Here is a 21,760-nt window from a genome sequence, read left to right as displayed (position 1 = left end):
AGTCTTTTGACTAATACATCTGAAACGAGTCTGCTTATCAATAGCAAAGATGTCAAGTTCAGTCTCACTCTCCAAGCATTTCCCAGTTTTCACTGCCTATTTCACAAATGGAAAGGCTCTCAAGAGCCTTCTCTGTGACTCTGTTAGCACCTTAGCCCTGCCAATAATTTGAATCAAACAAATTTCAAGGGATTGGGACAGCTATGGTGTTATAATGGGAACTTAAAAAAAAAAAACCAGTACAAATGACAGAATCACAAACTTACAGATGGAGAACAGGCTAGTGGTTTGCAGAGGTGGGAGGTGGGATGGAGGAGGTGGCCTTAGGAAAGAACAGCACAGGGAATCTGTGATGTAGATTTCTGTCTCTTGCCTGTGGTGGCAGACACATGAACTTACACGTGTGCAGAGAACGGAAAACATGCACAAATGAGTACCTGCAAAACCGGTGAAATCTGGGACACCTGGATAGCTCAGTCTGTTAAGCGTCTGCCTTCGGCTCAGGTCATGATCCCAGGGTCCTGGGATGGAGCCCTGTGTCAGGTTCCCTGATCAGTAGGGAGCCTGCTTCTCCCTCTGCCTGATGCTCCCCCTGCTTGTGCTCTCTCTCTCTCTGACAAATAAATAAATAAAATCTTAAAAAAATAAATAAATAAAAGACTAAGGCTGGACAGAGCTCTGAGAAAGAAGATAAGCATGGAAACTTACTTTGTTGCCTGGCTCAGAAAGAAGTGTCCTTTGCATGTGCTGGATCTGTATGACATTTCATTTACGGAGTCCAAGCTCTGACAAAGTTTCCACCAAAATGGTAGGCTTTTGTTTTCTAGCAGGTGATGAAGGGACCCCATATTCCAATATAGAGGTAAAGGCGTGTCCATATCTGGCCCTACTCATCTCTTCCCCCATCCACCAACAAAGAGCAGATGTTTAATATCAGGGAGACAGTGATTCACATCCTTCTACATCATTTAGTACCCGTTGCTTAGGTGGGGGGAATAAAGTATAAACCCTTGTCTATTTGAAATGCTAGAAGCATTAAGCACATTATCTTTTTCTTCCAAATGGTTTTTGCATGAAAAGAATGATTACTATTATTTTTGCCTCTGATAATTTTTGGAACGAGTCATCATTGGTAGATGTTAACTTTTATTCTTTACTAAAAGAAGAGACATTTCTGCATCGCGAGATATCTTGAATAGATTAAATTGCTTTGGGGGAAAATTGCTGCAATGAAACTGTAAAAAGTTGCTTAATATGGAGGTTTCTTTTAAAAAAAAATGTCCACCCTTATTGTTTATTCAGAGAGATTTCTGTAGATTTTTGCCCCCAGAAGAATTTTTCAAGCACTGTAGAATCATTGCTCAATTTAGAGCTGGTTTCAATAGTTCCCTTAGGATTGGAGTATAATAAATACATCAGTGTACTTTCTTTTTCATTACATGTTTCCTTGAAAGGTTTTAGCCATTTTTCCCCCTAAGAAAATATCAACTTAAAGAAGATTGTAGTTAGAGGCATTTTAATAGTACTGCCTTTTTTCTCCTCCTATAAAAGAGATGAATGACATGAGTGAAGGGATAACCACTGGTACTTTACTTGACAAAATATTTAACGTTGGCTGAGGTAAACGAGGAAAACTAAAAGGATGGCAGTCATTTAAAGCCAGAATGTGAGATTCTTGTTAGCCCACGGCAATGCCCCAAAGCTTCGTCCCACACCCTGCAGTTAGAAATCGGTCTTCATACCGAACAGACTTGTGTGGCAGGCGCCCCAACCAGGGTGTAGTTGGAAGTAGAGGGGAGCCCATCTCTCCACTCCGTTACAGTGAGCGTCGAGAGTGTGGCTGGTGGAGTCAGAACACATTTCAGCTCTCCTTCCGTGCCTGAACCTCAGCTACCTCAGGCCAATGAGTAACCATGAAAACCAACAACAACAATGTGGACAGCTATCAAACACCTGTCTGTGCCAGTTTTTATAATAAACACTTAATATGCATTGGTTCTTCCACTCTTCACCGTGGTTGCATGTAACCTCCCTCTCCCTTTCTGATAACCCTTTCTGATAAGAAGGCTCGAAAGGACCGAGTGAGTAACTTGCCCCCAGGCACACAGCTTCTCAGTCACCCAGTGGCATAACCAGCCTTTTCTCTGATGCCTTTATGAAGGTACGATGACATTCAGAGATCTGTCAGGGAGTTCCACAACCCAGGTCAATGAGTGGACCTCCATTTAAGGGACAAGAAAGAATGTGAGGTTGTGGGAAGCCAGAGATCAGCCAGGAGAGGGGTGGAGCAAAGTTGATCAGGGCCCTCTGCATGAGATCATCCAGACTGTAAGGCCAAAAGCTCGTGTGGCGACGCTTGTTTTCTGGTGGCGTAAAATCAAGTCCCAAAGGGGGAGTGGCTTAATCCTGCAGACCAGTGCCGAAGTGGTCATACCTGCCCAAGGAAAAGGCTTAAGTGGATTCTGACTCCCATGGCATCTGAAACAAGCCTCACTGAGCTGGAAATCTTCCCTCTGTATGTAAGTTTTCTTATAGACATTGATCATCTTTCCAAAATAAATCAGGTTTGTCAAGACAAGAAGAAAGATTTGCTCCCTTGAAAATTGTTTTGTTTTTTGTTTTTTGTTTTTTTATGCAATGGTCAGTCAAGCTGGGCCACAAGAGAAGACAGAAGAGCAGCTCAGGAAAGAAGCCAAGTGTAAGATACTCACAGGTCCCAGAATCAAGAGACCCTGCGTGTCAGTTTGCAGGGTCACATGAGAAATGTATCAGGGTGGTCAGGATCCAGAAGCCAGGCTCTGGAAGGGTGCCTAGGCTGTAAGATTTATTGCGGCTTCCAGGGAAAGGCAAAGCAGGGCAGGGGAAAGTGTTGAGAACTGACTAGTTTGAATAATTTCAGCAAGCCTCGAGCTATAGGGGGAGTCTTTAGTTGCTGGTACCCTGGCCCTGGGATGATGCAGATGGTGGAATATGGCCTCATGGGTGTGTGGGCAGACAGAAGAGGTGTGGCTTTGGACTGGTCAGTTTGCAGATGAAAGACATGCTCTGGCTGAGCCCTTTGTTATCTTGAAGAATTGGCTAGCCCCAAGGGCCAGTGCTTCCTGGACAGAAACGTTTTTCTAAAATGTCAGAACATTATAAGATACAGAAAATAAAACCATATATATTTATATTGTATACATAATAAAATTTATATATATTTATTTTTGTATATGTATATATGGGAAATACAAAATAAACAGTCCATGGTGAAGGGGCACCTGGTGCCCACACTGCTCCATTCTGCGTCCCATGTCTTGGATTTCCAAAGGCGAACACCCTCCAAGCTCATTGTCTTGCCTTCTTCATCCCAGAGCAGCTTGTGTCAAGTTTGACTGTAAAGTCTCATAAAATTTCTAAATACTCAGAGTCCTGGAACCCATTCCCAAAGATTCTGATTTAATATGCCTGCCTAAAGATCTGGAAGCCTGAAATGTTAGCAACTATGCAGACCCCATGCCCTGGGGACAAACTCCTCTGCCACTGGCTGGAGAAATGTACACACACACACATTCACACTCAGACACACGCTCACACTTGTACCTGAAAACTTCCAGTCCCACCACCTTTTGCGAAACTTTCCCAAGCCTCTCTCCACCCTGGATTAAACCACTGCAATTTGTCACAGCCAGGGCCCTTAAAAAAAAACAACAACAACAAAACACATTCTGGATGGGGGCCACACTCCCAGTGCCTGGCATCTTCTACTTTTGGCTCAACAATATGAGATGTGTAACTCTTCTCAAATATGGCATTCAAAACTCAGAACATAAAACCTGGCAAACTCGCTGGGATGGGGAGGGAGACTGCTTACATTGCTTCCAGGTTCCTGCATCAAAAAGACCAGAGTGCATTAGAGGGAGAAAGACATTTAGGCAGTGCCACACTGAGTCCTTAGGAGAATGGCTAGTCAACCACAGGCCCCTGATGTGTCTTGACACTGGACAAGATTTGTTTCAACCCCACAAACGGAAGACCTATCACTGAAATGGTGGGGACTTTCAGGGACATCAGCAGAAAATTGCCCTTCGAATTCCAAATCTCAATTACAGTGGCAAGATAGAAATGGAGGGAAAATTTGAAACGCTCTATATTTACATAAGCTATGGAATTGCCAATAGTATGACTGAATGGTGGTCCCCAAAAAGATATGTCCACAACCTAATCCACAGAACTTATGTATATTCTTTTATGTGGCCAAAGATGGGATTCATTAAGAATTTGGAGAGGGGGAGCATATCCTGGACTCTCCAGGTGGGCTCTAACTCCAATGACAAGTGTCCTCATAAGACTGAGGCAGAGGGAGATCTGACAAATAGAGGAGAAGTGATGTGAAGAAGGAGGTTGAGGTCGGGATGATACAGCCACAAGCTCAGGACTGCTAGCAGACAGCAGACACTTGCCAAAGTCAAGGAACAGAACCTCCCCAGGGGCCTCTGGAGGGAGCGAGCCCCTGCTGACAGCTCGACTTTAGCCAAGTGAGACCCATTTCAGAACTTTGGCCTCCAGAACTGGAAGATAATAAATTTGTGTTAGGCCATGTTTGTTATAGCAGCAATGGGAAACTAAGACACCAACCAACAAGGAAGTTACAGATTTGGAAAGACGGTCTAAGCAGACCAGGTGGGCTTCAAATGCTAACCCAGCCATAAACTATCTGCGGGACAGTCTCAGTTTCCTCGACTGTAGAAAGGGGCTAATAAGATTTTCTTCACAGTGTTGTTGTGAAGATCACATAAGATAACTGGAAAAGTGTCAAATAGTACACTTATAATAAATAAAAGCTGCCAGTATGAGTCCTAGTTACCAAACATTGTTGGACAGAGAGAACTCTACATTCCCACGTTTTCTACACTCAGAAGGTGTGTTTTATTTCAAAGAACATTGCAAGAAGCACCTATGTAAAGGCACTCTGTTCCCATAACTATGCCTAGTAGAATGCACTGGATTGCGCAGTGGTAAAAAGTTTATGACCTCTCAAGTGGTCTGCTTCATAGATCTCTTGGGCTCTTCAAACAGCAAAAAGCCTGTTGTTTGGCACAAATTGTGGTAGAAAACTTATGTGGCTATGTGAATGTTCGAAGAAGCAGACAGAAGCAGGCCAAAAGTGAGCCAAATGGAAATATTAAAAACTAATGATAAAAAAAACCACCACATGTTACTGTATGACTTGCTTCTTTAAATGTTGATGGATGCTACTGACAATCAGTGTCTGGGGCTAGGGTTATATAAAACTTATTGATTACAAAATTCATGCATTCTCATCTTTAAAGAAAATAACTTCAGTTGTACCTATTCTCATCAAGTAAACAATATTCCAACTATTTCAAATGGGTCATTGTTAAGTTCCACAAACATGTCAAGTATCGAATCATCTGTGTGATGAGCTAATATTAAGAAAGCTTCTTCATCCTTCTAGAGCCGCTTCCCAAATTCTAGGCACTAGGAAATCAAGCCCAAGAAATAAGACTAGTCAAAGCCCCACTTCTTTCTACACTGCCCTTTCCTGGAAGCTTGGACCACTGAACTCAAGGGGAACCCTGTCCAGACACTGGCACCAGCAACCACCTCAGGGAGTGGGGACATAAGGATTCCCAGGATGAGAGCTCCTCTTAGCTTTGCTGTCTATCCCGCTCTGACTTTGTTTTGGTTTGGTTTTTGGTATTCCATTATCTTGATTCTTGCTTTGTTTTCTGATGACTGCATTTCTATCTAGTATTCCAACTCTGACAGCTGAATTGTGTGTTTTCTTCTTGTTAGGTTCTATGCTCAGTGAACTGGCTTCTCTGGGATCCAGTCCCAAAGCTATATTTCCTAGGGCCAAATTCTAGTAACCTTCTGGCCAACACCTTTGATGCTGACTGTCCACTTGCTTGGCTTTGGTGCCTAACTGTTCCTCAATTGGCTTCTCTCTTTTGGTGTGTTGGAGATTTTTCCATCCCACTTTTGTTGCACATTAAGCACTGCTATGGAACATGGTAAAATGCAAACTATTGTAATTGTATTAGGATAAGAAACATCATTTTCAGATGCAAAAACCTCTTGAAAGGTAAAGAGAGATAGTATTTATCAGCTGATGGGGAGCATTAAGTTGCTCCTAATTCATAGTTTATTTAATAATGAGAGTTTGGCTATGAGATATTTTGGGGGTAAAGAGAACTGCCACAGAAGTTAAGTGTGAATGCTACACTGCTGTGGAAGAGCCTGGACAAGAAGAATTCAGACCAGAACCCCTGAGAAGTAGAGAGGCAAGGGGTGGGGTGGTGTAACAATGGGGGAGGGGGTGGGTGGAGTTCAACTAGTACAGAGTTGAGAGGATTGACAAAAGCCAAACCTTTCTGCTTCCAAACATGTTTTGGGTTTTTCTTTTTCACTCCCCTCTTTCTTAGGAGACCAGATCATATTTGCAAAGCATTTCTATTGGAAGATCAGGAATGTCTGTGAAGAGAAACTCCCTAACAACATTCTCCCAGAACAGTAGAATTGGATAAGATCTCAAGGGCAGAATGCCCATTGATCCACAGTTGCCCCAGACAGTCACATTTATATCTGTTGTCCTGGTGTAATTATTAATATTGGCCCCCATTGACTTTCTAAAGTGGCTATGTCTCAGGGATGATAAATTAAGCTAATGGCACATTGTATATTTAAAATTTTTCCACAGGGATGCCTGGAAGGCTCAGTCAGTTAAGGGTCTGCCTTCAGCTCAGGCCATGAGCCCCGGGTCCTGGGATTGAGCCCCAAGTTGGGTTCCTTACTCAGCAAGGAGCCTGCCTCTCCCTCTGCCTGCTGCTCCCCCTGTTTGTGCTCTCTCTGTCTTCGATAAATAAAATCTTAAAAAAAAAAAAAGAATCACTGAGGAACCCAAATAAAAAATAAATAAATAAAATTTAAAAAGTAAAAAAATAAAATAAAACTCCTTCACATCATCCAAATATGCTTATAGAAGAACTCATGACTCATCTATCACCAAGAGTTCATTCCATTACCATACCAATCACCACTGATGTTGACTGAAACAAAGTCAGCCTCTCATATCTGGGACAAAACCAACTTCCCATTGGTTCTATTTCTTCCTTTTGGGACCATTCTGAGCAAATCTGAGCCTTTCCACAAATATTTTAAAATAGTACTAGTTTTTCAAATCTTTCTTCTTTTTTCTTTTTCTTTTTTTTAATTCTTCCCAAATCTTTTCTTCACCAGACTAAGACTTCCCATTTCCTTTATCAATTGTCATTTGTCATTTTCATCCTGTCCATCTTTTATTCTAATACAGAGAGCTCATAACATGAGAAACTCATCTTCTCAGGGCACCTGGGTGGCTCAGCCAGTTGAGTGTCCGACTCTTAATATTGGCTCGGTTCATGATCTCAGGGTGGTAAAACCGAGCCTTGCATTTGGCTCTGTACAGGGCACGGAGCCTGCTTAAGATTCTCTCTCCCTCCCTCTTTGCCCCTCCCCTCCCCACTCCCTTTCTCTCTCTCTCTTTATTTTTTTTTAAAGATTTTATTTATTTATTTGACAGAGAGAGACACAGTGAGAGAGGGGGAACACAACCAGGGGGAGTGGGAGAGGGAGAAGCAGGCTTCCCGCTGAGCAGGGAGCCAGATGCGGGGCTTGATCCCAGGACCCTGGGACCATGACCTGAGCCAAAGGCAGACACTTAGTGACTAAGCCACCCAGGGCCCCCCCTTTTTTTAAAAAAAATAATTTCTCAGTACATCCCTTCTACTCTTTACATTTAAAGTGAATACATATTCTTCACTCGTGGCTGAATAACATTCAATTAGAAGCTATACGTTTTGGGCTGCAAATAATATTCCTGTAAGGATGGAGCTCATGGTCAACTCCATCCTTTCACATTCCCCCATGCTGATTAGCTAGATTATACCTTCCTTATTAGATGAGAGTTAGCTGGACCTCCAAATAACCTTTGATGCACAGCTTTAAAGTCAATTCTTCCTCATTCCAAAATTATGGAGCTGATATCACTTTGAACTTGAATGAAGAAATTTACAGTTATCATCATTGATTTTAGTCTTGTTAGAGTCAATCTCTCAATTTATCTGTCAATATTTATTTGGATCCCAATTCTGAAATTCTGCTTGATCTTTGACAGTTTTGTGAAATGCCAATTTGAAAAATATGTTTTTCATTTCTCATAATGTTCTGCCTAGGAAAACATGGGGTGTTGAGAAAAATTACTGAGAAAAAGAGAAGAAAAACAAGATTTTCATGTCTAGAATGTGCTAGAAGTTCCTTGGAGCTGGACTGATGTTTTCATAAAGGAATGAGCAGATTTTTTCCTAGTTTTTCATGTGTGCTACATGATCTTGCTGGAATAACCTTCTCTTTATCCTTGTCTATTCTGCAATCTCTCCAGCAAACTGGAGAGATTTGTAGTGAATCCTACAAAAGCTCAGTGAAGCATGTAGGTATTATGGTGTAAAGACAGGCAGGTACGCATTTAGCTTTGAGAGGATATTTAGGGACTCACACAATATGGATTTCAGAAACTCTTTTCACTTTCAGTTGAGTCAATGAGACCAATCTGTTAAACAGTTTTGGTTGTCAGGATCATTGTTTAGCTTTCCCCTTTACTATGCTTAGGAAGACATAGAAATGGCATCACATGGCAGAACAAAAATCCATGTCTGAATTATATCATTTGCTCATGTGTTTCTCCACTGAACTTCTGTACTGGGGTGTTTGGGGGAGGCATACTATTTATTTTAAGATTTTATTTATTCGTGAGAGAGAGGTAGGAGGGAGGAACAGAGGGAGGGGAACAAGCAGATTCCACACTGAGCACAGCCTGACCTCAGGACCCCGAGATCATTACCCAGGCTGACCCATGAGTCAGACACCTAACCAACTGAGACACCCTGGCGCCCCTGGGGAAGGCATACTATTTGTCAGGCACTAGGCTGTTGCAAAATGAAAATTAATTCGGGATCCTTATTTGAGGGAACTCATTTTCTAGCAGTGGAGGCAAGCATATAAGTAAACTGTAATACAATAGAGATCAATTTAACTTCTGTTGGGAATTATATTTTATAGAAAATGACTATTCTTATTTTATAGACTCAAAAATGTCTACAACTGGAAGTTCTCATAAAGAGCATGTCTTCCTCCTCCATTACCATGAGATTCAATAACACAACCTCCTTTTGAAAGTACAGCTGCAGAAGCTAATATCCGTTAATTTCCTGAACTACACCATCATATTGAAAGTCATATCCTCACAGTGGAGTTTGTCTGGGTCTTCATGACACCAAAGACACCAATGACATAAAAAATATCATTTCACTGTTTTGGTTTCACAATGTGAAGATGTGAAATAGTCCTATTTGGAAACATTTTTTAATTTTTTTATTTTTTAAAGATTTTATTTATTTGTTAGAGAGAGAGAGAGCGTGAGCGCGCGAGAGAGAGTGAGGAAGGGTACAAGCAGGGGGAGCTGCAGGCAGAGGGAGAAGCAGGCTCCCTGCTGAGCAAGAAGCCCGATGCGGGACTCGATCCTGGGACTCTGGGATCATGACCTGCGCGCAAGGCAGACGCTTAACCGACTGAGCCACCCACGCGTCCCTGGAAACATTTTTTTTAAAGCTTTAGTTAAATGATATAATGCTAGCAAAGCTCAACTTTTTGTTCAAAGTAGAAATGAATATCTACGAGACAGGGAAATAGGATTTGTCCTTCTAGATGGGATTCAGTCTCATGCTCCGTTTCTGACAAGGGGACTAAGAAATGCTTAGCAGGAGATCATTATTGCTGCGCTGGTCCCACGGAAGCTGCACTACCTCTATCCCTTATGGGAGAGCTTTCACATGACTAAAAATCACTCAGATATTTAGAGACGCTCTTTCCTCATAAATAGCCACAGTTACCTCTTTTAGAAGTATATAATCAAGGCATTTCTATAAATGGTATACAATTCTCTTGTGAAGCAGCAGGAGTTCATCTCTTTGGCCTATTCATATGGAGGTTGAGAATTGCATGCAAAAAATGAAGATACTGAATAATCTTTCCTTTTCTCCTGCCAGCTGTCCTCTATACCGGTGAATGCTACTCCCTCTAATGCTCTAAGGCTAATCTATTACTACTAGTACTGGTACTAGTGCTACTCTTACACTATTACTTTCGTTGCTACTATTGAGGATGACAAGAATCACAGCTAAAACTTTGAGCGTTGTGTCTTCACAATGACTGCATGAAGTTTGATTCTACTATAATGGCCATATTTCAGTTGCAAAATGGAGGCAGAGAGAGGTTGAGTAACTCTTCCAAGATCCAACAGCTCGGAGGTGGGCGGGGTCAGGAGTCAACCCAAAGCACTGTGGCTCCAGAACAAATGTTAATAACCATCATGGCCCGCCACCTCTGGATGAATCTTTACCTATTCCAATTATTGCAAATAATTGTATATTATTTATTACGGAACTTAGAATATTTTTGAAACACGTGCTTTAAGAAACCCCTAGGTATATCCAGACCATGCTATTTATAGAAACTAGGTTATAGCTTATTTTGGAAAAATTACGTTACCCTATGACAAATATTTTTGAACTTTTTGTTATTTTTTTCTCACAGGAGCTCAACTGACATTCAACTTTTTTTGGATTTTTAAGTTTTTATTTTATTTCCAGTTAGTTAACACAGTGTTATATTAGTTTCAGGTGTATAATATAGTGATTCAACAATGCCATGCATCACCAGGTGCTCATTACGACAAGTGCACTCCTTAATGCCCATCACCTGTTTCCTCTATCCTCCTACCCCCCCCATTAACATTCAGCTTTTCCTCTCTCTGTAATCAGTGTTTGACCTCCAGAAATATGTAATAACCAGTAAACTAGTAACAGAATATTTTTAATATTCTGAAATTATGAAAAATTTTTTAAAAGTTTACTATGTTTTAAATTTGTCATGAATATGTATATCTCTATACATAGGTATATATGTGCATGTGTGTATATATATATATCCATATGTGTAGATAAGCAGAAAGAAATAATAAGGATTGATTATTGCCTTTATGCCTTCAGTCTCATGTACAAGATAAGTGTATAAAAACATCACCATATAATAATGTACAATTGCAATGAACAATTACTTCATGAAAACGTTAGCTTTGTTATTTCTCTAATAATAAGAATTCTCTTGAGGGTAAGGGGGTAAGGAAAAGCATCTTTTTTTTTTTAGAGGGGGTGTTGTGCATGCATGGGGCGAGGGACGGGCAGAGGGAGAGGGAGAATCTTAGGCAGGCTCCACACCCAACCATTGCAGGGCTCAAGCTCACAACCCTGAAATCATGACCTGAGCTGAAATCAAGAGTCAGATGGTTAACCGACTGAGCCACCCAGGTGCCCTTGCATTTTCTTTTTAAAGTTCCATTACATGTTTTAGTTTTTGGGACTAAGTAGCAATCTGTAAATATTTATTGGGTGTGGAATCATCATCATAGAGATTATTTTGTTTTTGTAGTTGTGCCTGCATTGTAAATATCTTAGTGTTTCCTAAAAGGTGTGATAAGTTTCAGAGAACAAAGAGCAGTTCCTATACCAACTATTCACTTTGAGAATTGGAAAGTAGGAAAGCAATCTGAAGTTCTCTAAAAAAGTACACAGCATCATGATTTTATTAAAAAAATGTGAGTTTTGTGCCTCCCACAATTTTCTCAAAGCTAAAGAGACATCCAATGGAAAATTATTTATCATAGTCAATATTCAAGTCCACTTAGCTGTAATTAGTGAATCAGAAGAGACACACTTCTAATAATGAATAGTTATAAATTAGCTTAGGGGTAAATATCACATTTTTAATCTCTTTTCTTTCTCAGTCCAACACAAAGCCGAGGGAGATGCAGTCCTCTCATAACACTGGAGAATATTTGTACAGCATGTAAAGTTGGAAACAAATCTATATTTAACTCATACTAGTGGGGACTTTGATCCAGCAACGCTAGTGCTAGGAATTTTAGAGCAAAATCTAAAATCTGCCCACCAGCCTTGCTGGGACAGCAGTGGATAATCAAAGCAGACCTGTTGGAGATGGAGTTAGGGCAGTTGAAGAATAAAGCAAATAGAACTTTTCTATGAAGGCATTAACCCCGCCAAGTTAGTTCACTTCTCACAGTCTTCCACACAGTTCAAATCGCAAGTCAGGCCTTCATTATTTAAAAGATTCAGAACAATAAATTAGTGCTGATACTAAATGCCGTCTTCAGATTTTGTAGTTGGTCATAGCACCAACTGCTCGTAAATCACATAGGAAAACAGATGATAGGTTTAATACCAAAGCAAGTCTCAGGCCTTACGTAGATAAAGTAAGAAGAAATCTCTACAGGCAATGCTAAATTTCTGAACATAATTAATAATAATAGGCCAAAGGAATTTATAATGAAAGCAGCATACTCTTTTTTTGGGGGGGGTAGGTTTTATGGTTTTATTAACACAAATATGACGTGCACAACAAGCTGTCTATTCATTTTCTTCGCTGCGCAGCCTGGCGTTGGGATTGGTGACTCTGATTGCCAGCTGGGCTGCTCTTTCCACAATAGCTTTGCGGTTCTTGGAGGAGACATTGTGAGCAATCTCTGCACAGTAAGATTTGTTGCACATCAGCAGCACTTCAAGCTCCTTAACGTTGTGGACTAGGAACTTTCGGAAGCCACGGGGCAACACGTGCTTTGTTTTCTTGTTGCTCCCGTAACCAATGTTGGGCATCAAGATCTGGCCCTCGAATCTTCTGCGCACCCTATTGTCAATGCCTCTGGGTTTCCGCCAGTTGTGCTTAATTTTGACATAGCGGCCTGACTGGTGCCGGATGAACTTCTTGGTCCTCTTTTTAACGATCTTGGGCTTCACCAGAGGTCTGAGGGCAGCCATGATGCCCAGTAACAGATGGCGGCCACCTCCACAGGCAGCGCCAAGAAAGAGAGAGGAAGCGCAGCATACTCTTTATAGACCTGTGTTACTTGTAGAGAAAAACAAAAAATTACCACAGATCATAGGAAATATGCAATTATTCTGGTGTATTATCTGGAAATCCAGATGTCTAAATTAGGCTGCTACAGGCATGGATGTAAAAAAAAAAAAAAAAGAAAGAAAGGAAACGTGGATAAAACTTGTATGTTCTACTCTGAAAATATCCATTTTTGCCTCTCTTTGATTTTAGAGACAAGACTAAAGGAAAGAAAATCATCTTATATGTCTTCTTTGTGTCAGGAAAAAATTGTAAAGATCAGACTACTTGGGGCAGAGTTGTAGTAGGACAGGTGGTATCAGATTCACATCTCCACATTTATTCCCTGAATTTCACTAGGGCAACTGTGCGAGCCACCTGAAGCTGCCAGCTAACAGAACTTAATAACTCCCTCAATATGATGCTAAACCCTCGGGATTATAGCCGACATTCCTGAGATGAGGCACTTGAGAGTAAGAATGAGCCTGATGATTTTATTGACAGCTAAAATTGATTTCATGCTATTTGCTAGGTCTTGTGTTAACTATTTTACCTGGGTTATATCATTGATTGGTACCTCTCATTGGTGCCATGAAATAGATCCTATGATTATTTCCATTTTACCAATCAGAGGGAAAAACTGACTTAGAGAGTTTCAGTAACTTGCCAAAGGTCACATAGCTCATAAGTAGTGGAACAAAGACTCAAATCCAGAGTCTTAACTATAATTTTACATTGGCTTAGGTTGCAGGTAGGTCACTTGGATTCTTGCTAATATATAAATATCAATATAAGGTGCTAGGCCACCATGCACTCCTTGGAAAGGCAAGATCACAGTGGGGAGATTGAAAGAGACTTCAAGGAAATCATTCAACGTACTTGATACCTGCCTACTGGACTTCAGAAGACCCCATGAAGACACTCTCAAACACTCATCTGTAAGAAATCTAAAGGGCTAGAAGCTGCTTGTGACAGGGTTAAGGCAGAAATGGAGGACAGAGGGGCACCTGGGTGGCTCCGTCGGTTAAGCGTCCGCTTTTGGCACTTCGGCTCAGGTGAAGCCCCAAGTCAGGTTCCCAGCTCAGCACAGAGTCTGCTTTATCCTCTCCCTCTCCTTCTGTCCCTCCCCGCACTCATGTGCATGCTCGCTCTCTCTGTCTCTCTCAAATAAATAAATAAAATCTTAACAAAAAAAGAAATGGAGGACAGAGAGTCATTGTTCTCATGGCCAGATGTGTGCATGATGGAGAGTTGGCCATAGGATGAATTTGAGAAAAAAAGGAAGAAGAAAGCAGGAGGGGAAGAATGACAGGGGGGAAATCGGAGGGGGAGACGAACCATGAGAGACTATGGACTCTGAAAAACAAACCGAGGGTTGTAGAGGGGAGGGAGGTGGTAGAATGGGTTAGCCTGGTGATGGGTATTAAGGAGGGCACGTACCGCGTGGAGCACTGGGTGTTATGCGCAAACAATGAATCATGGAACACTACATCCAAAACTAATGATGTAATGCATGGTGATTATCATAACATAACAATAAAAAAAATGGAATGCTAACCCTCAGAATGAGGGCCTAGCTTCTGCAAGGAAAAAATAAATAAATAAAATAAAATACAAAAAAAAAAAAAAAAGATGAATTTAAAGTAGACTCTGACCAGAAACTCTTCCTGCTCAGAGAACACTAATTCCAGTTCATGGTTATACTGCACAGATGAGAAATATTCTCCCTTGCTCATAACTGTCCTCCTTCTCCTTATCTGGCACTTACTCTACTGTAGGGCTAAAAAGAATTCCAGCTATATAGCTAAGAAGAGCAGAGGAGAGAGGGAAGAGGGAGAGAAGGGGAATGTTAGGTGAGGAAAAGAGAAGAGGCTGGTCAAACCATCTGTACCTATGTGGGCTTCTCAGACTAAAGCTAATGAGGGGGGTGGTTTACTCTAAATGAAATTAAGTGTTTTAGTTATTGCTGTAGATTGAATGTTTGTGTCTTCCCAAATTTATATGTTGAAACATAATCCCCAATGTGATGGTATTAGAAGGTAGGAGTTTGGGGGGGGGCAATTAAATCATGAGAATGGAGCCACCATGAATGGCATTAGTGCCATTATAAAAAAGACTGCAAGAGCTTCTTTGCCCCTTCCTCCATATGAGGACACAGTCAAAAGATGGCCATCTATGAACCAAAAGGTGGGCCTTCACCAGACCTTGATCTTGGATTTCCCATCCTTCAGAACTAAATTTCTGTTGTTTATAAGCCACCAAGTGTATGGTGCTCTGTTATAGCAGCCCAAATGGACTACGACCGTTATAAACAGGGATGAGCATTTCAATTACTAAATTGAGACTATTTCTGGACCTAAAACTTACTAGAGAACTTTGCATTCTCTAAGAGTGGCATAAAAATACATGGGACTTATACAGTATGCCTTCCAGGGATCAGAGAGTAAAGTGAGAGTTAGTGTTTTATTTTATTTTGTGTTTGCTTATGCCTTATCAAGTGTTGTTGTTGAAAAAAGTTAATTTATGCAAAGCTTTTATGCCAATGTCCAGCAAATAGTAAGACTGATAGGAGGATAAGCTATAATTTCAGTGTAATGGTTTCATATTTAATTCCCCAAAGGAACAAAAGGTTTGGGGGATTTTTAAAAGCTACAGCTGAGAATTATTTTTAGGATAAAGTAATTTACCATCCCTGAGGACATTCTGGTATAGTCTGAAGAGTGGATTTTGGAGATTATAATCCAAGTGGTTTGACATAGATGACTAGAAGGTCTTTTGTGAGTGTTATGACTCTATCATCCACAATTCACAAGGCTGGCTCAGTATGAAGTTAATTGTTTGCCCTTCAGAAGCCCCTGAGACTTTCCATTAGAGATGTCCTCTTGGCTACTTTGGAGTGTGAAGGTGAAATATGTACTGGCTTGTCTCTCCTACCAAACTTGACTGGGCATGTGGTGATAGATTTGGTAGGGAAAATGGATTAATCTAGAAAGGCAGGATAAACATTTAGAAACTACTTGTTTGCTTTGAAAATGTTTCTCAAATAAGAATCTGTAGACTCGCCTTCTAATAACAGTAAGGGGACATAATTTGATGAACCGACTGGACTTTCGGGGAGAAGGGAATGAAGAACGAACAGGAGAGAACAAGGGGAAGGACAGACAGATGGAAGATGAATATTCTTCTGCAAAGAGAACAGCGTGTACTAAAGGATGAGCATAGAATAAATTTGAAAAACTAAATATGCATTAGAAACCTCCTCATGGGAGGCAACCAGGGTCGTAGGCTAGTTAGTCAATCGGAAAAGAATATGAAACATCCATTCAAGATTTCAATTTTTCTTAAGTTACGTAAATGTATTCATTCACCAGTCTTTGGCTCTGAGAGAAAGACCTTTTTCTTGACTATGGGTTTATGCAGGGAATATTAATTGGACTATTGAATACTCAATTATTAATTGGGTTGATGCAGTGAATTAGTTAAATAAAGGATGGTTAGGAGAGTCCCTACTACAGGCAGAAGCAGAAGCCATGGTTCCTAGAAAGAAAATTCTCCTATTCTCTATTAAGGGCATTTGATTTCACCCTGAAGTTAACAATTGTGGGAGGTAACAGTGAAGAATTTTGCAATGGTAACATGGCCAAATTGGAATCTAAATGAGAGATTGATCTGGCCATGACATAACAATTGATTTTAAGGGCAGTGAGTCCAGGAGGTATGTTTTGAGGGGAATCCAGGAGAGACACAAAGAAGAAAAGCTGCAAGTAAAGGGAAAATGGAATAGATGGCAAAAACAAAGGAAAGAGAATTAATGGGAGTCAGTGTCAGGTTGCAGTGGAGTTGGGGAAAGGCCAAGAATAAGACTCGAGTAACTGGGTTTCTAGGAGAATCTTCACTAGATGAATATGGGGACTGTTGACAGAGGTTCTGATACAGGGACCGTGGAGGGCAACATTTACCATACTGTGTTGGGTTTGAAATAAATGATGAGACATTCAAGTAAAAATGACCTATGAGAGATAAAGCACACCATATGCCAGGCTTATGGCAACATGATTAATTCCAAATTCTATGCACCGATAACAGTGAGCCTCAGAATATACTGGCAGTTTTGATCAAACCAGTTTGACTGAGTACCTGGAAGACATAAGCCTACAACCTCCAGGTCTTTCACACCTACAGCTGGGTGCTGCTGGGGAAGGCAGGCAGCACCAATTACTTGCCCCGGCTTCAAGATTTTTACCTTCTAACAGGAGTAACTGCAATATTTGGAGTAGAACATTAACACGCATTATAGTCATTGTCTCTGAACAAATGTCTAAAATATTTGCTCTTCCTTTAGGAGTTAAGATAATGTTTACTTCCGTATTAAGGAATTCCTAATGATGCTATTTGAGTATCAGTCTGATTTGCTGAATAACTAATCCTTCTGAAGGAATCGGTTTCTTAGTGAAAAGAAAATGACTTATTTGGGAGGAAGGACATTTGTAGATGTGGGTGTCATGGAAGAAATCACAAGGTCTGCAAAATAGGAAGAGTTGAATGCTCTTCCAAGCATCAGAAATTCTATTTTCCCACAATATCCCTTCAGAAGAAGCCAAGTTAATATACTCTTGTTCAAATAAAAGAAACAAAGTAATTGCTGAATATTTAAGCTCACTTTTCTCCTTCTCTTCTAACATTCATTACTTTAAAAAAAAATTCAAACCTCTCCATGTTTCAACATTTCATTAAAATACAAAAATTGAAATTAAAAAAAAAACTAATTTTAAGTCAAGAGACTCTTGTTAAGGATTTTGCGGCGGGGGGGTCGGTATTTTTCACTTCGCTTTAATAATGTCGTTGCTGGTTAACCATGAAGAAAGTTCCCAAATTAACTCTGAATATAAGAACAGGGACTGATAAATTTTCACAATTATGAGACTAACTGCTATTGTTTTACTTTGCAATTTTGAAAACCTTTCTGAGTTATTATTCTATCCTGTCTGTATACCAACTAATTAAGCAAGAACCTTTGGCCCAATTGAAGTTGCTTCTATATACAATGAAAGAGAACACAGGAACAAAGCTCCAATTAAATATTTCTGCATCCTAATTTCTGTAATTACTTCTAAGGTCAGAATAGATCTCATGGCCTTATACTGTTGTCTATTTATAACGATCTTAAAAATAGAAGCCTGTGGCTGACATTCTTACAAAATAGATTTCTAGAGCCAGATGTGGCACACCATAGACACTTCCAGATAAAAATGAAAGTCGGTGATCATTGCTTAAAGGATATGGTTGATTGTGTGCTCTCCTAGATATGTGTAGGCAAAGGCCTGCATAGGAATTCTAAATTGACTTCATGGTTCAAACCCAGATCGCTTACAGCAGTGCTATTTAAATGGTGACCCTTGGGGCGCCTGGGTGGCTCAGGTGGTTAAGCAACTGCTTTCGGCTCAGGTCATGATTCTGGAGTCCCGGGATCGAGTCCCACATCGGGCTCCCTGCTCACCAGGGAGTCTGCTTCTCCCTCTGACCCTCCCCCCTCTTATGCTTTCTCTCTATCTCTCTCTCAAATAAATAAATAGATTTTTTTAAAAATTACTTTTTTTTTTACCTTAGACCAGGCCAGTCCCCCTACATTTCTTCCAGGGCAGTAAGGAGAAAAAGGCAGCAATTAAGAGTAAGCATTTAGGAACTTCCAAAACAATCTGACAGAATGGTTTTATGTGTATTGATTTTAATAATTTTTAAAAATTGGGGTTTTCACATTGTAGGTCTTTTTTATTATTTCATTTTTCAAATGATTTCTTTTTTTTTAATTTGAGTGTAATTGACAACCGATGTTACATTAGTTTCTGATGTACAACATAGTGACGCAACTGTTTTAGACATTATGCCATATTTTCCACTAGTGTAGTTACCATCTGTCCCCATACATCACTATTAAACATCATTGACTATATTCCCTATGCTGTGCCTTTTATTCCTGTGACTTATTCATTCCCTAGCTAGAGGCCTGTACCACCCACTCCCTTGAACCATTTTGCCCAACCCCCAACCCCTCTCCTCTAGCAACGATCAGTTTGTTCTCTGTATCTATAGGTCTGATTCTGCTTTTTGTATGTTTATTCATTTGTTTTATTTTGCTTTGCTTTTTAGATTCCACTTATGAGTGAAATCATATGGTATTTGTTTTTCTCAGTCTGACTTATTTCACTTGGCATAATATCCCCTAGGTCCACCCATGTTGCCTCAAATGGCATGAATTCATCCTTTTTATATGGTTGCAGAATGTTCCATTGTATATATATATATATGTATGTATACATATGTACCACATTTTTCTTTTTTTTACAAGATTTATTTTATGTATTTTAGAGAGAGGGAGGTGGGGAAGGACAGAGGGGAAGGGAGAGAGAGAATCAATCTCTAAGTGCAAAGCCTGACATGGGGCTCGATCTCACGACCCCAAGATCATGACCTGAGCTGAAACCAAGAGTCAGACTCTGAACTGACTGAGCTACCCAGGTGCCCCCCACATTTTTCTTATCCATTGTCTATTGATGATGGACACTTGGGTTGTTTCCAAATCTTGGCTATTGTGAATAGTGTTGCAATAAACATAGGAGTGAATATATCTTTTTGAATTACTGTTTTCATTTTCTATGGGTAAATACCCAATAGTAGAATTATTGGATCATACGGTATTTCTATTTTTGATTTTTTTGAGGAGCCTCCATACTGTTTTTTCAGAATGGTTGCACCAGTTTACATTCCCACCAACAGAGCATGAGGGTTTTTTTTTATACACATCCTTGCCAACACTTGTTATTTTTTATCTTTTTTATTTAAGCCATTCGACTGCACCAGAAAGAACAAAATACTCAGGAATAAACAACCAAAGAGGTGGAAAAACCTGTACTCTGAAAACTGTAAAACAATGATGAAAGAAAATGGAGATGACACAAACAAATGGAAAGAGATCCCATGCTCATGGACTGGAAGAACTCATATTGTTAAAATGTCCATTCTACCCAAAGCAATCTACAGATTCAATGCAATCCCTATCAAAATACCAACAACATTTTTCACAAAACTAGAACAAATAATACTAAAATTAGTATCTACCACAAGACTCCAAATAGCCCAAGTAATCTTGAGAAAGAACAGACCTAGAGGTACCACAATTCCAGATTTCAAAATATACTACAAAGCTGTAGTAATCAAAACAGTCTGGTACTGGCACAAAAATAGACACATAGATCAAAGGAATGGAATAGAAAGCCCAGAAATAAACCCATGAGTCTATAGCCAATTATTTTATGACGAAAGAGGCAAGAATATACAATGGGGAAAAGACAGTCTTTTTTAAAAAAGGTGCTGGGAAAACTGGACAGCTATATGCCAAAGAATGAAACTGGACCACCATACACAAAATACACACAAGACATACACAAAATACACAAAAATAAACTGAAAATGGATTAAATACCTAAATGTGAGACCTGAAACCATAAAAATCCTAGAAGAGAACACGGGAAATAATTTCTCTGACATCGTCCTAACAACATTTTTCTAGATGCATTTCTTTTTTTATTTGGCAGATACTGAGTCTCCAACAGATTGAAAAAAGAAAATTACATTTTTTTTTCAAATGTTTCTTCTCCACCAGCCATTTGAGATCTCTTTCTCTAGTCATGAGATGAAGGAGTTAGAAGTGGTTTTGGACATGAGAGATTTTAAACATACTGTTCAATTTCTCTAGAGTTCTGTTTCTTTGTCATCTCAGTGAAGAAATGGATCTTAAACTAAAGGTTCAAACTGGCTGCTGGGTTAGGGTCACAAAATGAGTTGGGACAGTCTGACAGGGGTTGTGCTCACCCCTGGGGACCAGGTTCTGTCCTTCACAGTGGGATGTGTTTATAATACACACGTGATGTTCAAAGTGTGCAAGGTTGTGACCCCCAGACTGTGACTGTTGGGCTTCCTCGTAGCTCTATGCATGAAAGCAGGACATAAGATAATATGACATCACTATTACCTTTCTATGAGAATTTGACTCCACAGGACAGCTTTCATTCTAACATTTTCCAAATTAAAACCCTGAATGGAAGTGGGCTTTGAGCAGCCAGTACACCAGGCCTCCTCTCCCTGAGTTAACGAGAGCATTTCATCTGTATGTTTTCTTTTTTGTTTGTTTGTTTTTGTTATTTTTAAGATTTATTTATTTTTGAGAGAAAGAGAGAGAGCACACAAGTGGGGGGTGGGGCAGAGGGAGAGAATCTCAAGCCGACTCCCTGCTGAGCATGGAGGAGCCCAACCCAGGGCTCAACGTCACAACCCTGAGATCTTACCTGAGCCAAAATCAAGAGTCAGACACTTAACCAACTGAGCCACCCAGGCGCCCCTCATCTGTATATGTTTTACATGTTAGGGCTCCATGTAAGGTTTCATGTCAGAAAGGGGCTTCACAGCAATAACTTTCTGAAAATAATTGCTCTAAATGTTTAAAACCAGTATAGATTTCCTTCATCATATTGTTTATGTGTGGTTTGGTCTGCCATGCTTGTCATGGAAGGAAGCTCAGTTCACTTTGCTCGCATTTCACATGGAGACTATTAGTTCACAGTCCACCAAGCCATCCATTCCCAAGACTTCCTGCTAAATATAAGTGAGGAATATGGCCCCATCTGAAAAACAGGAGGAGGGAGAGGATACTCAGACTAGGAATATACTATTTTATGGCCAAATAGCATTTGTGTATAAT

At 40.2% G+C, this 21,760-nt stretch overlaps 1 pseudogene; it reads right to left on the bottom strand.

Annotated features, from left to right (window-relative positions):
* Nucleotides 1-12,511: 12,511 nt before the first annotated feature.
* LOC114210853 (large ribosomal subunit protein eL32 pseudogene) lies at nucleotides 12,512-12,976 on the bottom strand (annotated as a pseudogene).
* Nucleotides 12,977-21,760: the final 8,784 nt, after the last annotated feature.

Source organism: Eumetopias jubatus, unplaced genomic scaffold, assembly GCF_037043125.1.
Source record: "Eumetopias jubatus isolate StellerSeaLion01/CBP00866 unplaced genomic scaffold, mEumJub1_p1.0 scaffold_3, whole genome shotgun sequence".
Lineage (NCBI taxonomy): Eukaryota > Metazoa > Chordata > Mammalia > Carnivora > Otariidae > Eumetopias > Eumetopias jubatus.
This window is presented reverse-complemented; position numbering and strand designations above follow the sequence as displayed.